Below are 17771 nucleotides of genomic sequence, written 5' to 3' on the forward strand. Positions count from 1 at the left end.
TTACACACCCTCTGAGTGGCAAAACACCAACATACTAGTCCACCGAACGTTCTAAGAACATAGCAGCACCTCAGCACAATCAAACAAACACTGTACACTTTACATACCCCGTTATCTAACGTAAATACATAAGAACAAACGTAATGGGTACTATTGTACTATCGTAAAGGGCGGGATTACAATAAGAGCAGGATGCATTGCGTCAGTCGTGACGACTCAAACCAAGGACCTGCTCGCAAATGTGCCATGAATAAAGTAACCTTAAACCAGGGATCTATTTTCTTACCAACTGGATAAGGCTGTAATTAAAACCTTGAACAAAAACAGCACGCGCTTACTCCGCCCACAACCAGAGTGACAAAAACTTTTCAGACTTTGATAAAAAGAAACAAAGAACCCAATACGATTACTGAACTTTCATGACAGGTTGTGCTCAGCGTCGTTACGTATTTTAGACAACTTCATGGGTGAAGTAATTTCAAGCCGTCTTCCCAGAGTATTGGGAAAAACGTGCAAGCCAAGAGCTTAGATTGATTTCATAAGCTACGAAATTGCCCGCAAATTCATATGAGCAGCCGTCTCTAAAATAGATATGAAAAGTGACTTCACTGAGAATGTCCTTCATGGTTGCCATTTGATCGCGGTAACGTTAAATCTGATACGCTGGATTACATCCTACTAGTGTAAAAGAACGTGTAGTAGCCCACTGCTTATTGGCAAGCCGTAGTAGTACTACCTGCATGTAGACTAATTAATAGCTCCGTGCAAAATTAGATCATTTTTGGAAATTAATTTTTACTTTGGCTGTGGACCTTCGTTTTTCAGCTCCACAAAATAAACAAAAACAACCAAAAATTGTGAACAATGAAAGTTTGTAGCAGCTGTAAATAATAGTAATGTAATACCATACCTTTCGAAAGTTAACTGAATTCGCCTTAAAACTCCACTAAAAGTGTTCAACGGCCATCTCAAATTATATTTGTTTGTTAACAGGTCACTTTGTTATTTTTTTTTTAAGTATATTAACGTTTTGTGACTTCGTTTTTTTTTAATTAAGCTTCTGAGCGCTTTGGCCAGCGCAAGAGCATCCTGTAACAACTGCTGACAGAAACTCACAACTGAAAAGCAATATGCCGCAAGCCTGTCCACACGTATCAAACTCAACAAACACTAAGACGAAACGAACAAATAAAGTAAAACCAAGAAAACAATGAATCTTATATTATTCACAATCAAGTCAGTCTCGATAGAGACTATCAAAAATTGCCATGGCTGACTGTATTTCAAGTCATCCTGGCGGGGTATTGGGTAAAGTTTTCAACCAGCAATAATCACGCCTCGGATAAACCTCATAGGCTACGATATCGCCTCTGCGAAAGAATGCCCACGTAGCTCAGAGCTAGATATGTGCCTCTGATTAACTGTGAATATCATTCACGGTTGCGAGTGCGTCAATGTTACACACCCTCTGAGTGGCAAAACACCAACATACTAGTCCACCGAACGTTCTAAGAACATAGCAGCACCTCAGCACAATCAAACAAACACTGTACACTTTACATACCCCGTTATCTAACGTAAATACATAAGAACAAACGTAATGGGTACTATTGTACTATCGTAAAGGGCGGGGTTACAATAAGAGCAGGATGCATTGCGTCAGTCGTGACGACTCAAACCAAGGACCTGCTCGCAAATGTGCCATGAATAAAGTAACCTTAAACCAGGGATCTATTTTCTTACCAACTGGATAAGGCTGTAATTAAAACCTTGAACAAAAACAGCACGCGCTTACTCCGCCCACAACCAGAGTGACAAAAACTTTTCAGACTTTGATAAAAAGAAACAAAGAACCCAATACGATTACTGAACTTTCATGACAGGTTGTGCTCAGCGTCGTTACGTATTTTAGACAACTTCATGGGTGAAGTAATTTCAAGCCGTCTTCCCAGAGTATTGGGAAAAACGTGCAAGCCAAGAGCTTAGATTGATTTCATAAGCTACGAAATTGCCCGCAAATTCATATGAGCAGCCGTCTCTAAAATAGATATGAAAAGTGACTTCACTGATAATGTCCTTCATGGTTGCCATTTGATCGCTGTAACGTTAAATCTGATACGCTGGATTACATCCTACTAGTGTAAAAGAACGTGTAGTAGCCCACTGCTTATTGGCAAGCCGTAGTAGTACTACCTGCATGTAGACTAATTAATAGCTCCGTGCAAAATTAGATCATTTTTGGAAATTAATTTTTACTTTGGCTGTGGACCTTCGTTTTTCAGCTCCACAAAATAACCAAAAACAACCAAAAATTGTGAACAATGAAAGTTTGTAGCAGCTGTAAATAATAGTAATGTAATACCATACCTTTCGAAAGTTAACTGAATTTGCCTTAAAACTCCACTAAAAGTGTTCAACGGCCATCTCAAATTATATTTGTTTGTTAACAGGTCACTTTGTTATTTTTTTTTAAGTATATTAACGTTTTGTGACTTCGTTTTTTTTTTATTAAGCTTCTGCGCGCTTTAGCCAGCGCGAGAGCATCCTGTAACAACTGCTGACAGAAACTCACAACTGAAAAGCAATATGCCGCAAGCCTGTCCACACGTATCAAACTCAACAAACACTAAGACGAAACGAACAAATAAAGTAAAACCAAGAAAACAATGAATCTTATATTATTCACAATCAAGTCAGTCTCGATAGAGACTATCAAAAATTGCCATGGCTGACTGTATTTCAAGTCATCCTGGCGGGGTATTGGGTAAAGTTTTCAACCAGCAATAATCACGCCTCGGATAAACCTCATAGGCTACGATATCGCCTCTGCGAAAGAATGCCCACGTAGCTCAGAGCTAGATATGTGCCTCTGATTAACTGTGAATATCATTCACGGTTGCGAGTGCGTCAATGTTACACACCCTCTGAGTGGCAAAACACCAACATACTAGTCCACCGAACGTTCTAAGAACATAGCAGCACCTCAGCACAATCAAACAAACACTGTACACTTTACATACCCCGTTATCTAACGTAAATACATAAGAACAAACGTAATGGGTACTATTGTACTATCGTAAAGGGCGGGGTTACAATAAGAGCAGGATGCATTGCGTCAGTCGTGACGACTCAAACCAAGGACCTGCTCGCAAATGTGCCATGAATAAAGTAACCTTAAACCAGGGATCTATTTTCTTACCAACTGGATAAGGCTGTAATTAAAACCTTGAACAAAAACAGCACGCGCTTACTCCGCCCACAACCAGAGTGACAAAAACTTTTCAGACTTTGATAAAAAGAAACAAAGAACCCAATACGATTACTGAACTTTCATGACAGGTTGTGCTCAGCGTCGTTACGTATTTTAGACAACTTCATGGGTGAAGTAATTTCAAGCCGTCTTCCCAGAGTATTGAAAAAACGTGCAAGCCAAGAGCTTAGATTGATTTCATAAGCTACGAAATTGCCCGCAAATTCATATGAGCAGCCGTCTCTAAAATAGATATGAAAAGTGACTTCACTGAGAATGTCCTTCATGGTTGCCATTTGATCGCTGTAACGTTAAATCTGATACGCTGGATTACATCCTACTAGTGTAAAAGAACGTGTAGTAGCCCACTGCTTATTGGCAAGCCGTAGTAGTACTACCTGCATGTAGACTAATTAATAGCTCCGTGCAAAATTAGATCATTTTTGGAAATTAATTTTTACTTTGGCTGTGGACCTTCGTTTTTCAGCTCCACAAAATAACCAAAAACAACCAAAAATTGTGAACAATGAAAGTTTGTAGCAGCTGTAAATAATAGTAATGTAATACCATACCTTTCGAAAGTTAACTGAATTTGCCTTAAAACTCCACTAAAAGTGTTCAACGGCCATCTCAAATTATATTTGTTTGTTAACAGGTCACTTTGTTATTTTTTTTTTAAGTATATTAACGTTTTGTGACTTCGTTTTTTTTTTATTAAGCTTCTGCGCGCTTTAGCCAGCGCGAGAGCATCCTGTAACAACTGCTGACAGAAACTCACAACTGAAAAGCAATATGCCGCAAGCCTGTCCACACGTATCAAACTCAACAAACACTAAGACGAAACGAACAAATAAAGTAAAACCAAGAAAACAATGAATCTTATATTATTCACAACCAAGTCAGTCTCGATAGAGACTATCAAAAATTGCCATGGCTGACTGTATTTCAAGTCATCCTGGCGGGGTATTGGGTAAAGTTTTCAACCAGCAATAATCACGCCTCGGATAAACCTCATAGGCTACGATATCGCCTCTGCGAAAGAATGCCCACGTAGCTCAGAGCTAGATATGTGCCTCTGATTAACTGTGAATATCATTCACGGTTGCGAGTGCGTCAATGTTACACACCCTCTGAGTGGCAAAACACCAACATACTAGTCCACCGAACGTTCTAAGAACATAGCAGCACCTCAGCACAATCAAACAAACACTGTACACTTTACATACCCCGTTATCTAACGTAAATACATAAGAACAAACGTAATGGGTACTATTGTACTATCGTAAAGGGCGGGATTACAATAAGAGCAGGATGCATTGCGTCAGTCGTGACGACTCAAACCAAGGACCTGCTCGCAAATGTGCCATGAATAAAGTAACCTTAAACCAGGGATCTATTTTCTTACCAACTGGATAAGGCTGTAATTAAAACCTTGAACAAAAACAGCACGCGCTTACTCCGCCCACAACCAGAGTGACAAAAACTTTTCAGACTTTGATAAAAAGAAACAAAGAACCCAATACGATTACTGAACTTTCATGACAGGTTGTGCTCAGCGTCGTTACGTATTTTAGACAACTTCATGGGTGAAGTAATTTCAAGCCGTCTTCCCAGAGTATTGGGAAAAACGTGCAAGCCAAGAGCTTAGATTGATTTCATAAGCTACGAAATTGCCCGCAAATTCATATGAGCAGCCGTCTCTAAAATAGATATGAAAAGTGACTTCACTGAGAATGTCCTTCATGGTTGCCATTTGATCGCGGTAACGTTAAATCTGATACGCTGGATTACATCCTACTAGTGTAAAAGAACGTGTAGTAGCCCACTGCTTATTGGCAAGCCGTAGTAGTACTACCTGCATGTAGACTAATTAATAGCTCCGTGCAAAATTAGATCATTTTTGGAAATTAATTTTTACTTTGGCTGTGGACCTTCGTTTTTCAGCTCCACAAAATAAACAAAAACAACCAAAAATTGTGAACAATGAAAGTTTGTAGCAGCTGTAAATAATAGTAATGTAATACCATACCTTTCGAAAGTTAACTGAATTCGCCTTAAAACTCCACTAAAAGTGTTCAACGGCCATCTCAAATTATATTTGTTTGTTAACAGGTCACTTTGTTATTTTTTTTTTAAGTATATTAACGTTTTGTGACTTCGTTTTTTTTTAATTAAGCTTCTGCGCGCTTTAGCCAGCGCAAGAGCATCCTGTAACAACTGCTGACAGAAACTCACAACTGAAAAGCAATATGCCGCAAGCCTGTCCACACGTATCAAACTCAACAAACACTAAGACGAAACGAACAAATAAAGTAAAACCAAGAAAACAATGAATCTTATATTATTCACAATCAAGTCAGTCTCGATAGAGACTATCAAAAATTGCCATGGCTGACTGTATTTCAAGTCATCCTGGCGGGGTATTGGGTAAAGTTTTCAACCAGCAATAATCACGCCTCGGATAAACCTCATAGGCTACGATATCGCCTCTGCGAAAGAATGCCCACGTAGCTCAGAGCTATGTGCCTCTGATTAACTGTGAATATCATTCACGGTTGCGAGTGCGTCAATGTTACACACCCTCTGAGTGGCAAAACACCAACATACTAGTCCACCGAACGTTCTAAGAACATAGCAGCACCTCAGCACAATCAAACAAACACTGTACACTTTACATACCCCGTTATCTAACGTAAATACATAAGAACAAACGTAATGGGTACTATTGTACTATCGTAAAGGGCGGGGTTACAATAAGAGCAGGATGCATTGCGTCAGTCGTGACGACTCAAACCAAGGACCTGCTCGCAAATGTGCCATGAATAAAGTAACCTTAAACCAGGGATCTATTTTCTTACCAACTGGATAAGGCTGTAATTAAAACCTTGAACAAAAACAGCACGCGCTTACTCCGCCCACAACCAGAGTGACAAAAACTTTTCAGACTTTGATAAAAAGAAACAAAGAACCCAATACGATTACTGAACTTTCATGACAGGTTGTGCTCAGCGTCGTTACGTATTTTAGACAACTTCATGGGTGAAGTAATTTCAAGCCGTCTTCCCAGAGTATTGGGAAAAACGTGCAAGCCAAGAGCTTAGATTGATTTCATAAGCTACGAAATTGCCCGCAAATTCATATGAGCAGCCGTCTCTAAAATAGATATGAAAAGTGACTTCACTGAGAATGTCCTTCATGGTTGCCATTTGATCGCTGTAACGTTAAATCTGATACGCTGGATTACATCCTACTAGTGTAAAAGAACGTGTAGTAGCCCACTGCTTATTGGCAAGCCGTAGTAGTACTACCTGCATGTAGACTAATTAATAGCTCCGTGCAAAATTAGATCATTTTTGGAAATTAATTTTTACTTTGGCTGTGGACCTTCGTTTTTCAGCTCCACAAAATAAACAAAAACAACCAAAAATTGTGAACAATGAAAGTTTGTAGCAGCTGTAAATAATAGTAATGTAATACCATACCTTTCGAAAGTTAACTGAATTCGCCTTAAAACTCCACTAAAAGTGTTCAACGGCCATCTCAAATTATATTTGTTTGTTAACAGGTCACTTTGTTATTTTTTTTTTAAGTATATTAACGTTTTGTGACTTCGTTTTTTTTTAATTAAGCTTCTGCGCGCTTTAGCCAGCGCAAGAGCATCCTGTAACAACTGCTGACAGAAACTCACAACTGAAAAGCAATATGCCGCAAGCCTGTCCACACGTATCAAACTCAACAAACACTAAGACGAAACGAACAAATAAAGTAAAACCAAGAAAACAATGAATCTTATATTATTCACAATCAAGTCAGTCTCGATAGAGACTATCAAAAATTGCCATGGCTGACTGTATTTCAAGTCATCCTGGCGGGGTATTGGGTAAAGTTTTCAACCAGCAATAATCACGCCTCGGATAAACCTCATAGGCTACGATATCGCCTCTGCGAAAGAATGCCCACGTAGCTCAGAGCTAGATATGTGCCTCTGATTAACTGTGAATATCATTCACGGTTGCGAGTGCGTCAATGTTACACACCCTCTGAGTGGCAAAACACCAACATACTAGTCCACCGAACGTTCTAAGAACATAGCAGCACCTCAGCACAATCAAACAAACACTGTACACTTTACATACCCCGTTATCTAACGTAAATACATAAGAACAAACGTAATGGGTACTATTTTACTATCGTAAAGGGCGGGGTTACAATAAGAGCAGGATGCATTGCGTCAGTCGTGACGACTCAAACCAAGGACCTGCTCGCAAATGTGCCATGAATAAAGTAACCTTAAACCAGGGATCTATTTTCTTACCAACTGGATAAGGCTGTAATTAAAACCTTGAACAAAAACAGCACGCGCTTACTCCGCCCACAACCAGAGTGACAAAAACTTTTCAGACTTTGATAAAAAGAAACAAAGAACCCAATACGATTACTGAACTTTCATGACAGGTTGTGCTCAGCGTCGTTACGTATTTTAGACAACTTCATGGGTGAAGTAATTTCAAGCCGTCTTCCCAGAGTATTGGGAAAAACGTGCAAGCCAAGAGCTTAGATTGATTTCATAAGCTACGAAATTGCCCGCAAATTCATATGAGCAGCCGTCTCTAAAATAGATATGAAAAGTGACTTCACTGAGAATGTCCTTCATGGTTGCCATTTGATCGCTGTAACGTTAAATCTGATACGCTGGATTACATCCTACTAGTGTAAAAGAACGTGTAGTAGCCCACTGCTTATTGGCAAGCCGTAGTAGTACTACCTGCATGTAGACTAATTAATAGCTCCGTGCAAAATTAGATCATTTTTGGAAATTAATTTTTACTTTGGCTGTGGACCTTCGTTTTTCAGCTCCACAAAATAAACAAAAACATCCAAAAATTGTGAACAATGAAAGTTTGTAGCAGCTGTAAATAATAGTAATGTAATACCATACCTTTCGAAAGTTAACTGAATTTGCCTTAAAACTCCACTAAAAGTGTTCAACGGCAATCTCAAATTATATTTGTTTGTTAACAGGTCACTTTGTTATTTTTTTTTTAAGTATATTAACGTTTTGTGACTTCGTTTTTTTTTAATTAAGCTTCTGCGCGCTTTAGCCAGCGCGAGAGCATCCTGTAACAACTGCTGACAGAAACTCACAACTGAAAAGCAATATGCCGCAAGCCTGTCCACACGTATCAAACTCAACAAACACTAAGACGAAACGAACAAATAAAGTAAAACCAAGAAAACAATGAATCTTATATTATTCACAATCAAGTCAGTCTCGATAGAGACTATCAAAAATTGCCATGGCTGACTGTATTTCAAGTCATCCTGGCGGGGTATTGGGTAAAGTTTTCAACCAGCAATAATCACGCCTCGGATAAACCTCATAGGCTACGATATCGCCTCTGCGAAAGAATGCTCACGTAGCTCAGAGCTAGATATGTGCCTCTGATTAACTGTGAATATCATTCACGGTTGCGAGTGCGTCAATGTTACACACCCTCTGAGTGGCAAAACACCAACATACTAGTCCACCGAACGTTCTAAGAACATAGCAGCACCTCAGCACAATCAAACAAACACTGTACACTTTACATACCCCGTTATCTAACGTAAATACATAAGAACAAACGTAATGGGTACTATTGTACTATCGTAAAGGGCGGGGTTACAATAAGAGCAGGATGCATTGCGTCAGTCGTGACGACTCAAACCAAGGACCTGCTCGCAAATGTGCCATGAATAAAGTAACCTTAAACCAGGGATCTATTTTCTTACCAACTGGATAAGGCTGTAATTAAAACCTTGAACAAAAACAGCACGCGCTTACTCCGCCCACAACCAGAGTGACAAAAACTTTTCAGACTTTGATAAAAAGAAACAAAGAACCCAATACGATTACTGAACTTTCATGACAGGTTGTGCTCAGCGTCGTTACGTATTTTAGACAACTTCATGGGTGAAGTAATTTCAAGCCGTCTTCCCAGAGTATTGGGAAAAACGTGCAAGCCAAGAGCTTAGATTGATTTCATAAGCTACGAAATTGCCCGCAAATTCATATGAGCAGCCGTCTCTAAAATAGATATGAAAAGTGACTTCACTGAGAATGTCCTTCATGGTTGCCATTTGATCGCTGTAACGTTAAATCTGATACGCTGGATTACATCCTACTAGTGTAAAAGAACGTGTAGTAGCCCACTGCTTATTGGCAAGCCGTAGTAGTACTACCTGCATGTAGACTAATTAATAGCTCCGTGCAAAATTAGATCATTTTTGGAAATTAATTTTTACTTTGGCTGTGGACCTTCGTTTTTCAGCTCCACAAAATAACCAAAAACAACCAAAAATTGTGAACAATGAAAGTTTGTAGCAGCTGTAAATAATAGTAATGTAATACCATACCTTTCGAAAGTTAACTGAATTTGCCTTAAAACTCCACTAAAAGTGTTCAACGGCCATCTCAAATTATATTTGTTTGTTAACAGGTCACTTTGTTATTTTTTTTTAAGTATATTAACGTTTTGTGACTTCGTTTTTTTTTTATTAAGCTTCTGCGCGCTTTAGCCAGCGCGAGAGCATCCTGTAACAACTGCTGACAGAAACTCACAACTGAAAAGCAATATGCCGCAAGCCTGTCCACACGTATCAAACTCAACAAACACTAAGACGAAACGAACAAATAAAGTAAAACCAAGAAAACAATGAATCTTATATTATTCACAATCAAGTCAGTCTCGATAGAGACTATCAAAAATTGCCATGGCTGACTGTATTTCAAGTCATCCTGGCGGGGTATTGGGTAAAGTTTTCAACCAGCAATAATCACGCCTCGGATAAACCTCATAGGCTACGATATCGCCTCTGCGAAAGAATGCCCACGTAGCTCAGAGCTAGATATGTGCCTCTGATTAACTGTGAATATCATTCACGGTTGCGAGTGCGTCAATGTTACACACCCTCTGAGTGGCAAAACACCAACATACTAGTCCACCGAACGTTCTAAGAACATAGCAGCACCTCAGCACAATCAAACAAACACTGTACACTTTACATACCCCGTTATCTAACGTAAATACATAAGAACAAACGTAATGGGTACTATTGTACTATCGTAAAGGGCGGGGTTACAATAAGAGCAGGATGCATTGCGTCAGTCGTGACGACTCAAACCAAGGACCTGCTCGCAAATGTGCCATGAATAAAGTAACCTTAAACCAGGGATCTATTTTCTTACCAACTGGATAAGGCTGTAATTAAAACCTTGAACAAAAACAGCACGCGCTTACTCCGCCCACAACCAGAGTGACAAAAACTTTTCAGACTTTGATAAAAAGAAACAAAGAACCCAATACGATTACTGAACTTTCATGACAGGTTGTGCTCAGCGTCGTTACGTATTTTAGACAACTTCATGGGTGAAGTAATTTCAAGCCGTCTTCCCAGAGTATTGGGAAAAACGTGCAAGCCAAGAGCTTAGATTGATTTCATAAGCTACGAAATTGCCCGCAAATTCATATGAGCAGCCGTCTCTAAAATAGATATGAAAAGTGACTTCACTGAGAATGTCCTTCATGGTTGCCATTTGATCGCTGTAACGTTAAATCTGATACGCTGGATTACATCCTACTAGTGTAAAAGAACGTGTAGTAGCCCACTGCTTATTGGCATGCCGTAGTAGTACTACCTGCATGTAGACTAATTAATAGCTCCGTGCAAAATTAGATCATTTTTGGAAATTAATTTTTACTTAGGCTGTGGACCTTCGTTTTTCAGCTACACAAAATAACCAAAAACAACCAAAAAATGTGAACAATGAAAGTTTGTAGCAGCTGTAAATAATAGTAATGTAATACCATACCTTTCGAAAGTTAACTGAATTCGCCTTAAAACTCCACTAAAAGTGTTCAAAGGCCATCTCAAATTATATTTGTTTGTTAACAGGTCACTTTGTTATTTTTTTTTAAGTAGTATTAACGTTTTGTGCCTTCGTTTTTGTTTAATTAAGCTTCTGCGCGCTTTAGCCAGCGCGAGAGCATCCTGTAACAACTGCTGACAGAAACTCACAACTGAAAAGCAATATGCCGCAAGCCTGTCCACACGTATCAAACTCAACAAACACTAAGACGAAACGAACAAATAAAGTAAAACCAAGAAAACAATGAATCTTATATTATTCACAATCAAGTCAGTCTCGATAGAGACTATCAAAAATTGCCATGGCTGACTGTATTTCAAGTCATCCTGGCGGGGTATTGGGTAAAGTTTTCAACCAGCAATAATCACGCCTCGGATAAACCTCATAGGCTACGATATCGCCTCTGCGAAAGAATGCCCACGTAGCTCAGAGCTAGATATGTGCCTCTGATTAACTGTGAATATCATTCACGGTTGCGAGTGCGTCAATGTTACACACCCTCTGAGTGGCAAAACACCAACATACTAGTCCACCGAACGTTCTAAGAACATAGCAGCACCTCAGCACAATCAAACAAACACTGTACACTTTACATACCCCGTTATCTAACGTAAATACATAAGAACAAACGTAATGGGTACTATTGTACTATCGTAAAGGGCGGGGTTACAATAAGAGCAGGATGCATTGCGTCAGTCGTGACGACTCAAACCAAGGACCTGCTCGCAAATGTGCCATGAATAAAGTAACCTTAAACCAGGGATCTATTTTCTTACCAACTGGATAAGGCTGTAATTAAAACCTTGAACAAAAACAGCACGCGCTTACTCCGCCCACAACCAGAGTGACAAAAACTTTTCAGACTTTGATAAAAAGAAACAAAGAACCCAATACGATTACTGAACTTTCATGACAGGTTGTGCTCAGCGTCGTTACGTATTTTAGACAACTTCATGGGTGAAGTAATTTCAAGCCGTCTTCCCAGAGTATTGGGAAAAACGTGCAAGCCAAGAGCTTAGATTGATTTCATAAGCTACGAAATTGCCCGCAAATTCATATGAGCAGCCGTCTCTAAAATAGATATGAAAAGTGACTTCACTGAGAATGTCCTTCATGGTTGCCATTTGATCGCTGTAACGTTAAATCTGATACGCTGGATTACATCCTACTAGTGTAAAAGAACGTGTAGTAGCCCACTGCTTATTGGCAAGCCGTAGTAGTACTACCTGCATGTAGACTAATTAATAGCTCCGTGCAAAATTAGATCATTTTTGGAAATTAATTTTTACTTTGGCTGTGGACCTTCGTTTTTCAGCTCCACAAAATAACCAAAAACAACCAAAAATTGTGAACAATGAAAGTTTGTAGCAGCTGTAAATAATAGTAATGTAATACCATACCTTTCGAAAGTTAACTGAATTTGCCTTAAAACTCCACTAAAAGTGTTCAACGGCCATCTCAAATTATATTTGTTTGTTAACAGGTCACTTTGTTATTTTTTTTAAGTATATTAACGTTTTGTGACTTCGTTTTTTTTTAATTAAGCTTCTGCGCGCTTTAGCCAGCGCGAGAGCATCCTGTAACAACTGCTGACAGAAACTCACAACTGAAAAGCAATATGCCGCAAGCCTGTCCACACGTATCAAACTCAACAAACACTAAGACGAAACGAACAAATAAAGTAAAACCAAGAAAACAATGAATCTTATATTATTCACAATCAAGTCAGTCTCGATAGAGACTATCAAAAATTGCCATGGCTGACTGTATTTCAAGTCATCCTGGCGGGGTATTGGGTAAAGTTTTCAACCAGCAATAATCACGCCTCGGATAAACCTCATAGGCTACGATATCGCCTCTGCGAAAGAATGCCCACGTAGCTCAGAGCTAGATATGTGCCTCTGATTAACTGTGAATATCATTCACGGTTGCGAGTGCGTCAATGTTACACACCCTCTGAGTGGCAAAACACCAACATACTAGTCCACCGAACGTTCTAAGAACATAGCAGCACCTCAGCACAATCAAACAAACACTGTACACTTTACATACCCCGTTATCTAACGTAAATACATAAGAACAAACGTAATGGGTACTATTGTACTATCGTAAAGGGCGGGATTACAATAAGAGCAGGATGCATTGCGTCAGTCGTGACGACTCAAACCAAGGACCTGCTCGCAAATGTGCCATGAATAAAGTAACCTTAAACCAGGGATCTATTTTCTTACCAAATGGATAAGGCTGTAATTAAAACCTTGAACAAAAACAGCACGCGCTTACTCCGCCCACAACCAGAGTGACAAAAACTTTTCAGACTTTGATAAAAAGAAACAAAGAACCCAATACGATTACTGAACTTTCATGACAGGTTGTGCTCAGCGTCGTTACGTATTTTAGACAACTTCATGGGTGAAGTAATTTCAAGGCGTCTTCCCAGAGTATTGGGAAAAACGTGCAAGCCAAGAGCTTAGATTGATTTCATAAGCTACGAAATTGCCCGCAAATTCATATGAGCAGCCGTCTCTAAAATAGATATGAAAAGTGACTTCACTGAGAATGTCCTTCATGGTTGCCATTTGATCGCGGTAACGTTAAATCTGATACGCTGGATTACATCCTACTAGTGTAAAAGAACGTGTAGTAGCCCACTGCTTATTGGCAAGCCGTAGTAGTACTACCTGCATGTAGACTAATTAATAGCTCCGTGCAAAATTAGATCATTTTTGGAAATTAATTTTTACTTTGGCTGTGGACCTTCGTTTTTCAGCTCCACAAAATAAACAAAAACAACCAAAAATTGTGAACAATGAAAGTTTGTAGCAGCTGTAAATAATAGTAATGTAATACCATACCTTTCGAAAGTTAACTGAATTCGCCTTAAAACTCCACTAAAAGTGTTCAACGGCCATCTCAAATTATATTTGTTTGTTAACAGGTCACTTTGTTATTTTTTTTTAAGTATATTAACGTTTTGTGACTTCGTTTTTTTTTAATTAAGCTTCTGCGCGCTTTAGCCAGCGCAAGAGCATCCTGTAACAACTGCTGACAGAAACTCACAACTGAAAAGCAATATGCCGCAAGCCTGTCCACACGTATCAAACTCAACAAACACTAAGACGAAACGAACAAATAAAGTAAAACCAAGAAAACAATGAATCTTATATTATTCACAATCAAGTCAGTCTCGATAGAGACTATCAAAAATTGCCATGGCTGACTGTATTTCAAGTCATCCTGGCGGGGTATTGGGTAAAGTTTTCAACCAGCAATAATCACGCCTCGGATAAACCTCATAGGCTACGATATCGCCTCTGCGAAAGAATGCCCACGTAGCTCAGAGCTAGATATGTGCCTCTGATTAACTGTGAATATCATTCACGGTTGCGAGTGCGTCAATGTTACACACCCTCTGAGTGGCAAAACACCAACATACTAGTCCACCGAACGTTCTAAGAACATAGCAGCACCTCAGCACAATCAAACAAACACTGTACACTTTACATACCCCGTTATCTAACGTAAATACATAAGAACAAACGTAATGGGTACTATTGTACTATCGTAAAGGGCGGGGTTACAATAAGAGCAGGATGCATTGCGTCAGTCGTGACGACTCAAACCAAGGACCTGCTCGCAAATGTGCCATGAATAAAGTAACCTTAAACCAGGGATCTATTTTCTTACCAACTGGATAAGGCTGTAATTAAAACCTTGAACAAAAACAGCACGCGCTTACTCCGCCCACAACCAGAGTGACAAAACTTTTCAGACTTTGATAAAAAGAAACAAAGAACCCAATACGATTACTGAACTTTCATGACAGGTTGTGCTCAGCGTCGTTACGTATTTTAGACAACTTCATGGGTGAAGTAATTTCAAGCCGTCTTCCCAGAGTATTGGGAAAAACGTGCAAGCCAAGAGCTTAGATTGATTTCATAAGCTACGAAATTGCCCGCAAATTCATATGAGCAGCCGTCTCTAAAATAGATATGAAAAGTGACTTCACTGAGAATGTCCTTCATGGTTGCCATTTGATCGCTGTAACGTTAAATCTGATACGCTGGATTACATCCTACTAGTGTAAAAGAACGTGTAGTAGCCCATTGCTTATTGGCAAGCCGTAGTAGTACTACCTGCATGTAGACTAATTAATAGCTCCGTGCAAAATTAGATCATTTTTGGAAATTAATTTTTACTTTGGCTGTGGACCTTCGTTTTTCAGCTCCACAAAATAACCAAAAACAACCAAAAATTGTGAACAATGAAAGTTTGTAGCAGCTGTAAATAATAGTAATGTAATACCATACCTTTCGAAAGTTAACTGAATTTGCCTTAAAACTCCACTAAAAGTGTTCAACGGCCATCTCAAATTATATTTGTTTGTTAACAGGTCACTTTGTTATTTTTTTTTAAGTATATTAACGTTTTGTGACTTCGTTTTTTTTTAATTAAGCTTCTGCGCGCTTTAGCCAGCGCGAGAGCATCCTGTAACAACTGCTGACAGAAACTCACAACTGAAAAGCAATATGCCGCAAGCCTGTCCACACGTATCAAACTCAACAAACACTAAGACGAAACGAACAAATAAAGTAAAACCAAGAAAACAATGAATCTTATATTATTCACAATCAAGTCAGTCTCGATAGAGACTATCAAAAATTGCCATGGCTGACTGTATTTCAAGTCATCCTGGCGGGGTATTGGGTAAAGTTTTCAACCAACAATAATCACGCCTCGGATAAACCTCATAGGCTACGATATCGCCTCTGCGAAAGAATGCCCACGTAGCTCAGAGCTAGATATGCGCCTCTGATTAACTGTGAATATCATTCACGGTTGCGAGTGCGTCAATGTTACACACCCTCTGAGTGGCAAAACACCAACATACTAGTCCACCGAACGTTCTAAGAACATAGCAGCACCTCAGCACAATCAAACAAACACTGTACACTTTACATACCCCGTTATCTAACGTAAATACATAAGAACAAACGTAATGGGTACTATTGTACTATCGTAAAGGGCGGGGTTACAATAAGAGCAGGATGCATTGCGTCAGTCGTGACGACTCAAACCAAGGACCTGCTCGCAAATGTGCCATGAATAAAGTAACCTTAAACCAGGGATCTATTTTCTTACCAACTGGATAAGGCTGTAATTAAAACCTTGAACAAAAACAGCACGCGCTTACTCCGCCCACAACCAGAGTGACAAAAACTTTTCAGACTTTGATAAAAAGAAACAAAGAACCCAATACGATTACTGAACTTTCATGACAGGTTGTGCTCAGCGTCGTTACGTATAGACAACTTCATGGGTGAAGTAATTTCAAGCCGTCTTCCCAGAGTATTGGGAAAAACGTGCAAGCCAAGAGCTTAGATTGATTTCATAAGCTACGAAATTGCCCGCAAATTCATATGAGCAGCCGTCTCTAAAATAGATATGAAAAGTGACTTCACTGAGAATGTCCTTCATGGTTGCCATTTGATCGCGGTAACGTTAAATCTGATACGCTGGATTACATCCTACTAGTGTAAAAGAACGTGTAGTAGCCCACTGCTTATTGGCAAGCCGTAGTAGTACTACCTGCATGTAGACTAATTAATAGCTCCGTGCAAAATTAGATCATTTTTGGAAATTAATTTTTACTTAGGCTGTGGACCTTCGTTTTTCAGCTCCACAAAATAACCAAAAACAACCAAAAAATGTGAACAATGAAAGTTTGTAGCAGCTGTAAATAATAGTAATGTAATACCATACCTTTCGAAAGTTAACTGAATTCGCCTTAAAACTCCACTAAAAGTGTTCAACGGCCATCTCAAATTATATTTGTTTGTTAACAGGTCACTTTGTTATTTTTTTTTTAAGTATATTAACGTTTTGTGACTTCGTTTCTTTTTAATTAAGCTTCTGCGCGCTTTAGCCAGCGCGAGAGCATCCTGTAACAACTGCTGACAGAAACTCACAACTGAAAAGCAATAGGCCGCAAGCCTGTCCACACGTATCAAACTCAACAAACACTAAGACGAAACGAACAAATAAAGTAAAACCAAGAAGACAATGAATCTTATATTATTCACAATCAAGTCAGTCTCGATAGAGACTATCAAAAATTGCCATGGCTGACTGTATTTCAAGTCATCCTGGCGGGGTATTGGGTAAAGTTTTCAACCAGCAATAATCACGCCTCGGATAAACCTCATAGGCTACGATAACGCCTCTGCGAAAGAATGCCCACTTAGATCAGAGCTAGATATGTGCCTCTGATTAACTGTGAATATCATTCACGGTTGCGAGTGCGTCAATGTTACACACCCTCTGAGTGGCAAAACACCAACATACTAGTCCACCGAACGTTCTAAGAACATAGCAGCACCTCAGCACAATCAAACAAACACTGTACACTTTACATACCCCGTTATCTAACGTAAATACATAAGAACAAACGTAATGGGTACTATTGTACTATCGTAAAGGGCGGGGTTACAATAAGAGCAGGATGCATTGCGTCAGTCGTGACGACTCAAACCAAGGACCTGCTCGCAAATGTGCCATGAATAAAGTAACCTTAAACCAGGGATCTATTTTCTTACCAACTGGATAAGGCTG

The 17771-nt window shown here is 39.3% G+C and overlaps 1 protein-coding gene and 12 non-coding genes across 15 annotated transcripts in view; all 13 read right to left on the reverse strand.

The window, feature by feature from the left end:
* The window catches only part of wdfy1 (WD repeat and FYVE domain containing 1), a 1176431-nt gene that overhangs the window by 482409 nt on the left and 676251 nt on the right, over positions 1-17771 (reverse strand). The gene's annotated exons all lie outside the window — the stretch shown is intronic.
* On the reverse strand, positions 1242-1382 carry LOC125783629 (U4 spliceosomal RNA). The gene has a single exon (XR_007426352.1). It is a non-coding gene; the product is annotated as a U4 spliceosomal RNA (small nuclear RNA).
* LOC125783630 (U4 spliceosomal RNA) lies at positions 2698-2838 on the reverse strand. Its single transcript, XR_007426353.1, has one exon. It is a non-coding gene; the product is annotated as a U4 spliceosomal RNA (small nuclear RNA).
* On the reverse strand, positions 4154-4294 carry LOC125783631 (U4 spliceosomal RNA). The gene has a single exon (XR_007426354.1). It is a non-coding gene; the product is annotated as a U4 spliceosomal RNA (small nuclear RNA).
* On the reverse strand, positions 5611-5751 carry LOC125783632 (U4 spliceosomal RNA). Its single transcript, XR_007426355.1, has one exon. It is a non-coding gene; the product is annotated as a U4 spliceosomal RNA (small nuclear RNA).
* Positions 7064-7204, reverse strand: LOC125783634 (U4 spliceosomal RNA). The gene has a single exon (XR_007426357.1). It is a non-coding gene; the product is annotated as a U4 spliceosomal RNA (small nuclear RNA).
* LOC125783635 (U4 spliceosomal RNA) lies at positions 8521-8661 on the reverse strand. The gene has a single exon (XR_007426358.1). It is a non-coding gene; the product is annotated as a U4 spliceosomal RNA (small nuclear RNA).
* On the reverse strand, positions 9977-10117 carry LOC125783636 (U4 spliceosomal RNA). The gene has a single exon (XR_007426359.1). It is a non-coding gene; the product is annotated as a U4 spliceosomal RNA (small nuclear RNA).
* On the reverse strand, positions 11434-11574 carry LOC125783637 (U4 spliceosomal RNA). Its single transcript, XR_007426360.1, has one exon. It is a non-coding gene; the product is annotated as a U4 spliceosomal RNA (small nuclear RNA).
* On the reverse strand, positions 12889-13029 carry LOC125783638 (U4 spliceosomal RNA). The gene has a single exon (XR_007426361.1). It is a non-coding gene; the product is annotated as a U4 spliceosomal RNA (small nuclear RNA).
* On the reverse strand, positions 14345-14485 carry LOC125783639 (U4 spliceosomal RNA). Its single transcript, XR_007426362.1, has one exon. It is a non-coding gene; the product is annotated as a U4 spliceosomal RNA (small nuclear RNA).
* On the reverse strand, positions 15800-15940 carry LOC125783647 (U4 spliceosomal RNA). Its single transcript, XR_007426369.1, has one exon. It is a non-coding gene; the product is annotated as a U4 spliceosomal RNA (small nuclear RNA).
* Positions 17254-17394, reverse strand: LOC125783641 (U4 spliceosomal RNA). Its single transcript, XR_007426364.1, has one exon. It is a non-coding gene; the product is annotated as a U4 spliceosomal RNA (small nuclear RNA).

The sequence above is a fragment of the Astyanax mexicanus genome, chromosome 18 (genome assembly GCF_023375975.1).
Source record: "Astyanax mexicanus isolate ESR-SI-001 chromosome 18, AstMex3_surface, whole genome shotgun sequence".
NCBI classification, from domain to species: domain Eukaryota; kingdom Metazoa; phylum Chordata; class Actinopteri; order Characiformes; family Acestrorhamphidae; genus Astyanax; species Astyanax mexicanus.